This window comes from Rhinopithecus roxellana, chromosome 14, assembly GCF_007565055.1.
Source record: "Rhinopithecus roxellana isolate Shanxi Qingling chromosome 14, ASM756505v1, whole genome shotgun sequence".
Classification (NCBI taxonomy): domain Eukaryota; kingdom Metazoa; phylum Chordata; class Mammalia; order Primates; family Cercopithecidae; genus Rhinopithecus; species Rhinopithecus roxellana.
Genome location: NC_044562.1, coordinates 72,167,667 through 72,179,279, shown reverse-complemented (window position 1 = coordinate 72,179,279; position 11,613 = coordinate 72,167,667).

Genomic DNA, 11,613 nt, shown 5'->3' with positions numbered 1-11,613 from the left:
ACCTTACCCCTGAATTATTTGTAATGAAATTATAGTGAAGGGTATGGACTCTGGACCCAGACTTCCTGAACTGAAATCTACCCTTCTGACTGTGTGACTTTGGGCAGGTTGCTTAACACCCTATGCCTCAGTTTTCTCATCTGTTAAGTGGAGATAGTACCTAGCTTAGAGGGACAGAGGATTTGATGAAGATTCAATACCTGCACCCGGCAAAAAGTTAATAGCTCAATACATGTTAATTGTTATTATTATTCCCATAGTTACATAATTATAAGAAGAAACTCTACAGGAGAAGCTTCTATTTGTCTGTATATGCTGCTCCTTATGCTGGGATGGCCCTTCTCCTGCTTCGTCAATATGCAAAGCTCCAAATGTGCTGCAGTTCCAGCTTTACTCTCTGGTTGCTCAAAGCATCCTAAAGGAAGAAAACACTGACATGCTATTTGTTGGGTTGTTGATTCTGTTCTCTCCATGTACCATGATAATGAGAGTTTAGACCATATCTGGTTCATTTCCATATTTTCAAAGTTTAGCAGAGAAGATGAATGGTTGGTGGGATGACTAAAAACACTGTACATTTCAGTTTTTTCTTGCTGGTATCGCCTCTGCCATTATACTCAAGATTCCTTCTTTAATCCTTATCTTACTGACATCTTAACAACCCTTCAAAGCCCAGCTTAAAGGCCACATTTTTGGTTAGGCTTTCCCTGACCACCCAGCCTGGTCTCTACAATCTTAGCGTGTTTTCCTCCCTAGTCATGTGGCATGGTCATGTATTGTAGATTAACCTAAAAATAAGTGAGATGCACAGGTTTCATCCTTATGGTTGTAGAAATTTTACGTAGTCAAATTAATGCTTCTCTTTGCTTGTAGGTAGAATATATGTAACTAATCCTGCCTTTTAAAATATCACCTTAATATATTTTTATTATTTTATTTTAATATTTTAGAGACAGGGTCTCGCTATGTTGCCCAAGCTAGACTTGAACTCCTGGGCTCAGGCAGTCTTCCTGCTTCAGCTTCCTGAGTAGCTGGGACTACAGGCACAGGCCATAGCACTCGGCTTTAATGTATTTTTAAACATAGCTGTGTGCCTTACAGCCAGCAAAGAGTTCTTTTACTTCTTAAAGTCTTATACTTAATTTTAAAATTTGTTATATTCTTGGTAAAAAGATTGAGTCTATTAAAGGATTTATCCTATTATAAGATAAATTGGAAATTCTGTTTCCTGACTCTACTAGATTTAATTTAATTCAAATTATTAAGCATAGAGAAGCCAAATAATCTTAAGAAGTCAAAAGAAAATTTGCCAAAAAGAAGAAATATATTTGATTTATGCAACTTCCTAGTAGGTGTTGGGCATCAGATTAAAACAGTGAGCAATCTATGAGAAAAGCCCAGCTGCCAATTTTGGAAATGTGAATTACAGCTGAGGATAGTCAATGTCTTAGGTGTCCTTAATTATGAAGAGTTATGGATGGAAGTATTTCTGATCTTAAATTGCATAAAATTCCTTGTTTCTCTGTACTTTTTATGATGCAGGTGGTCATTTTTTTCTAATAGGAGGCATCGTATTTGATAGAGATGAGAAGAACTTGGAATTGGTTCTAGTTCTAGCTCCAGAGTTCCTTGTCTATAAAGACAGAGGAAATACTACCTGTCTTGACAAGGATCCAAAGACATGGGATCTGGGAGTTGTGCCTGGAAGCCACAGTATCTTTCACAAACACCGTAAGTCGTAAGCATTCATTCATGGGATATTTTATCTAAGTATTTTAAAACAATATGTTTTGTTACATCAAAACAATTAAATAAGAAAAAAAGGTGGAGGGGTAGATCTCTCCCAAGCACTGCTGAATTTTTCCAGGATGATTTATTTAAAACAGAACAAAATGAAACACAACAAAATATTTTAAACCACTCTTTCTTTCTATTAGCTGGCTTCTAAATAGGTCACATGACTAGGTCTTCAAAAGTCTAACAGAACAGGCTGAAACATTTTTAAAGTGCTGGCATGCCATATTTCTTTTTGGTATTCTCAATGTCAAATAATTTGCTAAGCTGGTCTTTTATCCCAGTGCTACCAGATGGATTTCTAAAACTTGTCCTTTCATCTGTTTGCGTCTTCTAGCTCCCATTCCAAGACCTGTGCCATCTGTTTTTCTCTTATCAATTCCTTCCTCACCCTCTCCTCCCTTCTACCTTCCCCTCTTCGCTATACTTTCCCATCAGCCTACAGACTCAAGCTTTCAAAATTGCTAAAGAATCTTTCCTCTACTCTGCCTCTTCTACACCTACCTTGTTCCCGCCTCTTTCCAGCCAAGTATCTGAAAAAGATATGTCAGCTCCTGCTTTCTCCTTTTCAGCTGCAGAGTCTGGCTTCCGCTTCCACTGTTTTCTTCAACTGCTCTTGCAGAAGTGCCCAATGTCCATTGAATGCCTGGTCAATGTTCTTTCCCTACTGCCCTACTCTACTAGGAGCTGTTGACAGCCCCTCCTCCTTCTGGTCCATGTGCAACTTCACTTTTTTTGAATCCAGATTATTTCTAGTTCTGGCATCCTTTCTCTGTCTTCTTTAATAGCTTGCCTTCTTCTGTCCACCCCACCAAGTTGTTGGCATTGCTTTTGGTTCTCTTCTTGCCTCCTTTATTGGAGAACTCATCCATTCCCATAGATTTAATTATAGTGTGTGCACCCACATGTTGATAACTCCAAATTTGGTATTTCCCATACTGAGAAGGTCATAAAGAACACCCGATTCAATAATTTTGTATTTCTAACTGTCCATTTCCTTTATCACTATTACTTTTAAAAACATAATTCTAACTATGTCACTTGCCCGCATAAAATTCACTAGTAGCTCCTTGCCACATATGGGATAAAGGTCAAAGCCCTAAACATTGCAGGGGCATGTAAAATGCTTCCCCATTCCTATCTAAGTGTCAGTCATGGAAAATGCCAGGCTGTCTTTGAACCTCAATGTCTTGCATGACTCTAGGTCTCTACTCTCACCCTCTCCCTGATCTTGCCCTCTTTGGCTTTGATCCTTGAGTGGCTCCCTATTCCTAAGATCCAATTCAAATCTCAACTTCTCCATGAAGCTTGTTCTGATTTTCCCTTAGAGACACTATATTATAACTGTTAATGTGTCCGTCTCCTGTCAGAATGTAGGGACCCTGAGTGTGGGGATTATGTCTCACTTATCTATGAATCTCATATCCTTAACACAATCTAGCATATGTAAATACTCAACAAATGTGTGCTAATTGATATATATGAATTGACTAAAGCAGTTAGTGATTTGGTGAAGCATAGCCCTGACTATAATTATATTATGTCAAATAAGAAGATAATATGTAAAAATATTAATGCAATCCTATATTCCCAGTATATAGTCTTCATGTTTTTGAGATTGTATCAGCAATGATGCCTCTATAATGTTCATATTCATGATGATTGTTCTTTTCCTAAATTTTCAGGGACTTCTCCAATTTTCATCAAGAAGTTTTAGTATCAACCTCTGCCTCCTTTTCCCCACAAGTTAGCTTTTTGTTACTTTTAGCCAAGTGGCTTTGCCTGTTCCCACCGACAGTTTTTCTATATGAGAACAGGGCCCATAACCAATACTATAACTGAATCACTTGGGAAATCAATAACTAGAAACTGTTGAGCCACTAGGAGCAGCGCTGAAGACCTAGCACATGACCTAGAGAGTATTGGGCCATTAATGTGGCTCTAGTTTTTCTGGCTAAACTACCCCCGAGTCACGAAAATTGTCTTGTTCTTAAGACCCTCAAGGAAGATGTTGCTGCCTCTATCCAGACCGTTTATGCATTGGTTAATCAAACAATCAATCAAGCTATCTATCCTGCTATCCTGCTGCCTTGTTCCACAAAGGATTTAAGATAAGATTATTTGGTTAATAAATATATCAAGACAGCAAACACTAGAAGTAATTTTTTTTAAGTCAGTGAGAAAAAGTAGGGAAAATAAAATGGAGCCAGGAATTAGGCTCCTTTCAAGGTGCTTACAACAGAGGTCTAAATATTTACTTGAGGCAATATACAATATTTCTGATTTGATTCTGAGCTTTCCTGCAGCTCCTGTAAAGAGGGACAATCTGATAAGCTATGAAATTCATGATATCTGTAAGTATAAGCCAAGTCAATTTTCCCACACAACTATTCTTTATGCTAAGACCTGAAAGATGGTTTCCATTTGCTTGGTAAATCTTCCTCCATCCCTTTATTTTGAGCCTATGTGTGTCTTTGCAAGTGAGATGGGTCACCTGAATACAGCACATCGATGGGTCTTGACTCTTTATCAAATTTGCCAGTCTGTGTCCTTTAATTGGGGCATTTAGCCCATTACATTTAAGGTTAATACTGTTATGTGTGAATTTGATCCTGTCATTATGATGACAGCTGGTTATTTTGCCCGTTAGTTGATGCAGTTTCTTCATAGTGTCAATGGTCTTCACGTTTTGTTATGTTTTTGCAGTTGCTGGCACTGGTTTTTTCCTTTCCATATTTAGTGCTTCCTTCAGGAGCTCTTGTAAGGCAGACCTGGTGGTGGCAAAATCCCTCAGCATGTGCTTGTCTGTAAAAGATTTTATTTCTCTTTCACTTATGAAAGTTAGTCTGGCTGGATATGAAATTCTGGGTTGAAAATTCTTTTCTTTAAGAATGTTGAATGTTAGCCCTCACTCTCTTTTGGCTTGTAGGGTTTCTTCAGAGAGATCCTCTGTTAGTCTGATGGGCTTCCCTTTGTGGGTAACCCAACCTTTCTCTCTGGCTGCTCTTGACATTTTTTTTCATCATTTCAACCTTGGTGAATCTGACAATTGTGTTTTGGGGGTGCTCTTCTTAAGGAGTATCTTTGTGGTGTTCTCTGTGTTTTCTGAATTTGAATGTTGGTCTGTCTTGCTAGGTTGGGGAAATTCTCCTGGATAATATTCTGAAGAGTGTTTTCCAACTTGGTTCCATTCTCCCCGTCACTTTCAGGTACACCAATCAAACGTAGATTTGGTCTTTTCACATAGTCCCATGTTTCTTGGAGGCTTTGTTCATTCCTTTTCATTCTTTTTTCTCTAATCTTGTCTTCATGCTTTATTTCATTAAGTTGATCTTCAAACTCTGACATCCTTTCTTCTGTTTGATCGATTTGGCTGTTGATACTTTATGCTTCACAAAGTTCTCGTGCTGTGTTTTTCAGCTCCATCAAGTCATTTATGTTATTCTCTAAACTGGTTATTCCAGTTAGCAATTCCTGTAACCTTTTATCAAGGTTCTTAGATTCCTTGCATTGGATTAGAATATGCTCCTTTAACTCAGAGGAGTTTATTATTACCCACCTTCTGAAGGCTACTTCTGTCAATTCGTCAAACTCATTCTCCTTCCAGTTTTGTTCCCTTGCTGGCAAGGAGTTGTGATCCTTTGGAAGAGAAGAGGCATTCTGGTTTTTGGAATTTTCAGTCTTTTTGTGCTGGTTTTTCCTCATCTTCATGGATTTATCTATCTTTGGTCTTTGATGTTGGTGACCTTTGGATGGAGTTTTTGTGTGGTTGTCCTTTTTGTTGATGTTGATGCTATTGCTTTTTGTCTGTGAGTTTTCTGTTTAACAGTCAGGTCCCTCTTCTGCAGGTCTGCTGGCATTTGCTGGAGGTCCACTCCAGACCTTGTTTACCTGGGTATCACCAGTGGAGGCTGCAGAACAGCAAAGATTGCTGTCTGCTCCTTACTCTGGAAGCTTCGTCTCAGAGGGGCACCCACCAGATGCCAGCCAAAGCTCTCCTGTATGAGGTGTCTGTCGACACCTGCTGGGAGGTGTTTCCCCATCAGGAGGCACAGGGGTCAGGGACCCACTTGAGGCAGTCTGTCCCTTAGCAGAGCTCAAGTGCTGTGCTGGGAGATCTGCTGCTCTCTTCAGAGTTGGCAGGCAGGAACATTTAAGTCAGCTGAAGCTGCGCCCAGAGCCACCCCTTCCCCCAGGTGCTCTGTCCCAGGGAGATGGGGATTTTATCTGTAAGCGCCTGACTGGGGCTGCTACCTTTCTTTCAGAGATGCCCTGCCCAGAGAAGAGGAATCTAGAAAGGCAATCTGGCTACAGTGGCTTTGTGGTGCTGCGGTGGACTTTGCCCAGTCCGAACTTCCTGGTAACTTTGTTTATACTGTGAAGGGAAAACCACCTACTCAAGCCTCCGTAATGGTGGACACCCCTCTCTCCACCAAGCTGGAGAGTACCAGATAGATGAACTTCAGACTGCTGTGCTGGCAGGGAAAATTTCAAGTCAGTGGATCTTAGCTTGCTGGGCTCCATGTGGATGGGATCCACTGAGCAAGACAACTTGGCTCTCTGGCTATGGCCCCGTTTCCAGGGGAGTGAACGGTTCTGTCTCACTGGTGTTCCAGGTGCCACTGGGGTATGAAAAAAACTCTTGCAGCTAGCTCAGTGTCTGCCCAAATGGCCACCCAGTTTTGTGCTTGAAACCCAGGGCCCTGGTGGTGTAGGCACCTGAAGGAATCTCCTGGCCTGCAGGTTGCGAAGACCCTGGGAAAAGCGTAGTATCTGGGCCAGATAGCACCATCCCTCACAGCAGGGTCCTTCACGGCTTCCCTCGTCTAGGGGAGGGAGTTCCCTGACCCCTTGTGCTTCCCGGGTGAGGCAACGCCCCACCCTGCTTCTGCTCACCCTCCATAGGTTGCACCCACTGTCTAACCAGTCCCAATGAGATGAACAGGGTACTACAGTTGAAGATGCAGAAATCACCTGCCTTCTACATTGCTCTCACTGGGAGCTGCAGACTAGAGCTGTTCCTATTCGGACATCTTGCCTGGGAATCCTGGTTCTTCATAATAGTAAAATCTCTAATAGTGCTTGGCAAAATCAAGCCAACCTAAGGAGTGCTCATTTTACCAAAGGCATTTTTCAGGATATTCCTCATTTCTTCAAAATATTGAACAAAAAAAAAAAACACTATGGAACATTTTTACAGGATATTTTAATCACTTTAAAGTATATAAGGTAAAGAGAAGTGCTGCGGATAAAAAGCCAGCTTTAACAAATGGACAAGAATGGAGATTGTGTGATACTTGAAATGTTTATGGGCTTAGTAATCAGATCAGGCAGTGTTCAAATCCTGCCTCTGCAGCTTACTAAGTGACCTTAGATGAGTTACTGAACCTAGAGCTTCAGTTTTCGTATCTACAAGATGGAGATGAAAATAATCTATTTCAAAGAATTCTTCTAAGGACCAAATGGCACTGTATATAAGCTGTCTTGCTGGGTATATATTATGTATTCAGTTAATTATAGTTTCTCCCATAAGAAACCAGCACATCAGAGTGGCCTTCACTTACACTGCTGTACATAGTTAGATAGTTAAAATAACTACCCCTTAGGTAAATATTTCTATAAAATCTTATGTATGCTATAAATTTACCTGAATTCTAATCTTTTAAATACTGAAATTCATTCTTACCTCTATTATTAATACAAATTATCAGAATTCTCGATTTGTGGAGCTTGAATTAGATCTTGCTATAATCGCTGTCACAAGACAATTCTAGACCAAACTGCTCTGACATGCATTACAGCACACTGTATTGTGATCACTTAAAAATGTATGTCAGAACCTAGGTTTAGAAATTATTTTGATATCCATAAGAAGCAGTCTCAATATTAACTTAGTTGTGAAATTTTTAAAGAAATATGTTAAGGGAAGATCAAAGATTGTGGTGCCATATTGAGCATAATAAAGCAAGTACTTAATAGAAGACACAGCAAGTACTTATTAGAAGACAAAATTCATTTCTCTTAATTAAAGGAATTAATGAGCTATGTGTGTGTCTATATATATGTGCATATAAAGGGAAGGGGAGGAAATATGTAAATGCATGCAGGGAGCTTTCATACTACTCTACAAGCTGAGCGTCCTTTAAGCTGCTACAAGAAAAAAATATCTGAGCTTCTCAGATTCCTTCCTTCCCAACTTTTAAACCTGTATCATTCATAAAGCATTCATTCCTCTTTTCTACTTTCAGAGTAACAGAAGTCCCTATATTTTTACTGCTCAAATAAACTTTTTCTTCTTCTCAGGCTTTGATTCTGTCTCCCTTTTGAAGCTGAACGTAAGTGAACTCTTTCCTGAGAGACTTTGCACATATGAAAATGCTCTGAATTTGAAAATAACTATTAACATGAATTTAAACATTTTTCCATAACAAAATAATTTGTTGTAGATCATTATTTTAGATTTTAAACTTTTTTACTTTAAAAATTAGAATTTCTGAAAATAATATACATCTTTGATATTAAATTTAGAAAATACAGGGAAAAGGGTAAGGAAAAAAAGTAACCCATATCCTATAACCAAAATATAATCAGTTAAAAGATAACTATATTTCTTTCCAATTTTTTATATATACATGTGTGTATGTATTCTTGCATGTAAGAACAGACTACATATACTGTGTAACTTTATATCCACTTTTCTCTTAATATTAAATCACGGGCATTTTCTCACATTATTAAAACTTCAAACTACATACACTTTTTTTTAGATGGAGTCTCGCTCTGTCACCCAGGCTAGAGTGCAATGGCATAATCTTGGCTCACTGCAACCTCCGCCTCCCAGATTCAAGCGATTCTCCCACCTCAGCCTCCTGAGTAGCTGGGATTATAGGTGCACGCCACCATGCCTGGCTAATTTTTGTATTTTTAGTAGAGATGGGGTTTCACCATGTTGGTCAGGCTGGTTTCGAACTCCTGACCTCGTGATCCATGCTCCTCGGCCTCCCAAAGGGCTGGGATTACAGGCGTGAGCCACCGTGCCCAGCCTAAATCTTCAAAATATTTTAAATGCATTATTTAAACACCCTCCCCCACTTCTGAACATTCTGATCATCTATTTTTTTCCACTGTCATTAATAATTCTATCATGAACTTCATTTTACCATGCAACAGGCTTTGGCCTACAGAATGTAAGCTCAGACTCAAAATACATTCTGAGGAAGAAATTATAAAGAGGAGATACTAGGGAAAGGAGTGAGACTAGGCATCTGAGCCCCCAGTCTGCCTGAGTATAAGGGAAAAAAACACATTACCATTTGACAGCTGCTCTGATGCCTGTAAAAAGTAACTTAAAGAGTTCTAATCTCTTCCCGATGGCCAGAGGTTCACATGGCTTCAGATGATACCAAGTGGTCTGTACTTGATTCCCAAGTTTAATAATGGCATTTCACATGAGCAGAGGTACAGGGAGCAACTGTGATCCCATACACAAAGCATCAGACAGTTTTAGTTTAAGAATACAGCTGTGTACATATCCATTTATAAACATGTAAGCTAAAAGGACTAAAGACTCACTGGAAACCCAAGAAAAACAATGAATGTGTTACAATGATAGATTGCAGTAAAATAGCTTTTTAAAACTTTTATCGTTGTGCTTTAGATATCTAATATTCAAAACAGAGAGAGAGAAAAATAGGCAGACCTTCATTTAAAAAAAGAACTAATTTTATGATATCATTGCATAAGCAAGAGCTTCCTGGGAAGGGGAGACAAGGGGACAATTAAAGAACAGCTGGGGTGGGGAAGGGTAGAAATACAATCTTTACAATATCAAACCCAGTATGATATCTTACGATTGCTTATAATACTCCCATCTTACTTTCAAAATTCACCTTTACTAAGTGACAAGTTACTAACCTGACAAGTTTTAAGCTATTCTTACGTTTGAAAGCGATCCTTGATAAAGCTATCAGAAGTCTAAAAATATTCAAGACTCATGCACTGAATTTATTTGTATATTAATTTTGCCGCTAGTGTGGCATGGCTGCTTTTTTCCTAACGGTATGGCTTCTGGCCATAGGAATATTTTGAAGAATTCTTTAATGCCTGAAGAAAGGGTACTTGAGATCCAATTAATTTTTTTACCTAATCAATCCAAATATTACAGTAATGATAATATCTTTGATAGTTAGCTATTCTCCAAGAAGAGAGCTACGTTTCTCCTCTACTGACTCATGGTCCCCTCTGAAAATCAGTTGAGGGCTATATCTTCTCTTCCTGAAGAAATGTGCATGCACACCTACAAAATTCTTCAGTTTCCAAAGGCCCTTGCACTCCCTGAATTCCTGTTAACAACCTGTATACCAGAAAAAGAGGAATTTACAGAGAAATTGTAAACTGGCAGACTGAGAGTTGGAGAAAGAAATAAAGGATGGGAAGTAGAAAATAAAGTTTCCCACTCTGGGCCAGACCTGGCCTAAACATTTCCTCTCACTTTTCACAGCAGCTCTGTGCGCTACATATTTTTAATAGTCAAGGAAACTAAGGTTCAGAGAGGTTATGTGACTTTCCCACAAGGTCATACTGCTGCAAAGTGGCAGAGCCAAAACACAAACCTGATCTTCTGACTTTAAGTCCAATGCACACCTCACTTAGCACTTAGAAAGTGAACTTACTATGGTTTCATCTTGGGACTTCTCAAGACTGAACTATTAGGCTAAATGCATCTACTGTGAACTCCCTGAGACGGGGGGGTCCATGTCTCATTCCCTCTACATCTCCAGCACACAGACAGCATATAGAAGGCATTCCTTAAAAGAGGAATGAGTGAATAAATGAAAACACTGGGGCAACAATCCCACTGATAGTGGCAGAAGCTACATGCAGCTGTATGTTGCCACAACATAAAGGTCCTTATCATCACTAAATATTCCTTTAGATGACCACTGGACACAGACATTAACATATTTTAAAACACATATGGTAAAATTCTTGTACTAGAACAGTGTTTAATCCTCTTGAAAAATAACTTATTAATAAAACAAAAAGTAGCTTTCTATCAATCTGCCTAATACTATCAGAATAATTAACATCCTTTGTTAACCAACTAGTGTATCTTATAAAAGCCAACTTATATTGAAAACGAATACATAAATTAGGACTACTTTTAAAAAATACTTAATTTTGCTAATTTCCTAACTAGAACGTAAGTGCATTTTTGTTTTGTTTTTGTTTTTGCAATAATTGCTCTGAAGATAAAACCAAAGCACCATTTCAATGTAGCAAAGGTAATTGGTGCATTTACTGCTCGTGGCATGTTGATGTATGACTATGTATCAAAGGTCATCCTTCTGTACTCATACATTATCAAATTTGAAAGCACAATATTTGATTCTGAACAACCTTTAAACTACCCAAAATGTGCGTGAAAAATAGATAGAGTTCTACTTTGGGTTGAAAAAAAAATGAACCCATGTTTTGGAAGCAGAAGGGTCAAGAAGCCAGTGGCAAGGTTAGATGTCAGCGCTATGAATCTCAGACTGTCTTAGCTTATCAATGAGGTCTAGTACAATGATCACAAGCTAAAATTGCTGTACTAATGAAGACAAAGGTCTAAAAAATTAGTTAGTGCAGGCCCCCTGACAGAGGGCAGTACCTCGTGGACAATAATGCAGAAATAAGGATATAAATCACTCTTTAGAGATAAGAAAACCTATAACACACAAATTGAGTTGTTTACATGTCCATTGGAGGCACTGTTAAAAACAGAAGGTGTCAGCTGCCGTATCTCTTCTTATTCATCTGGAATGCAGGTGCCCCAAA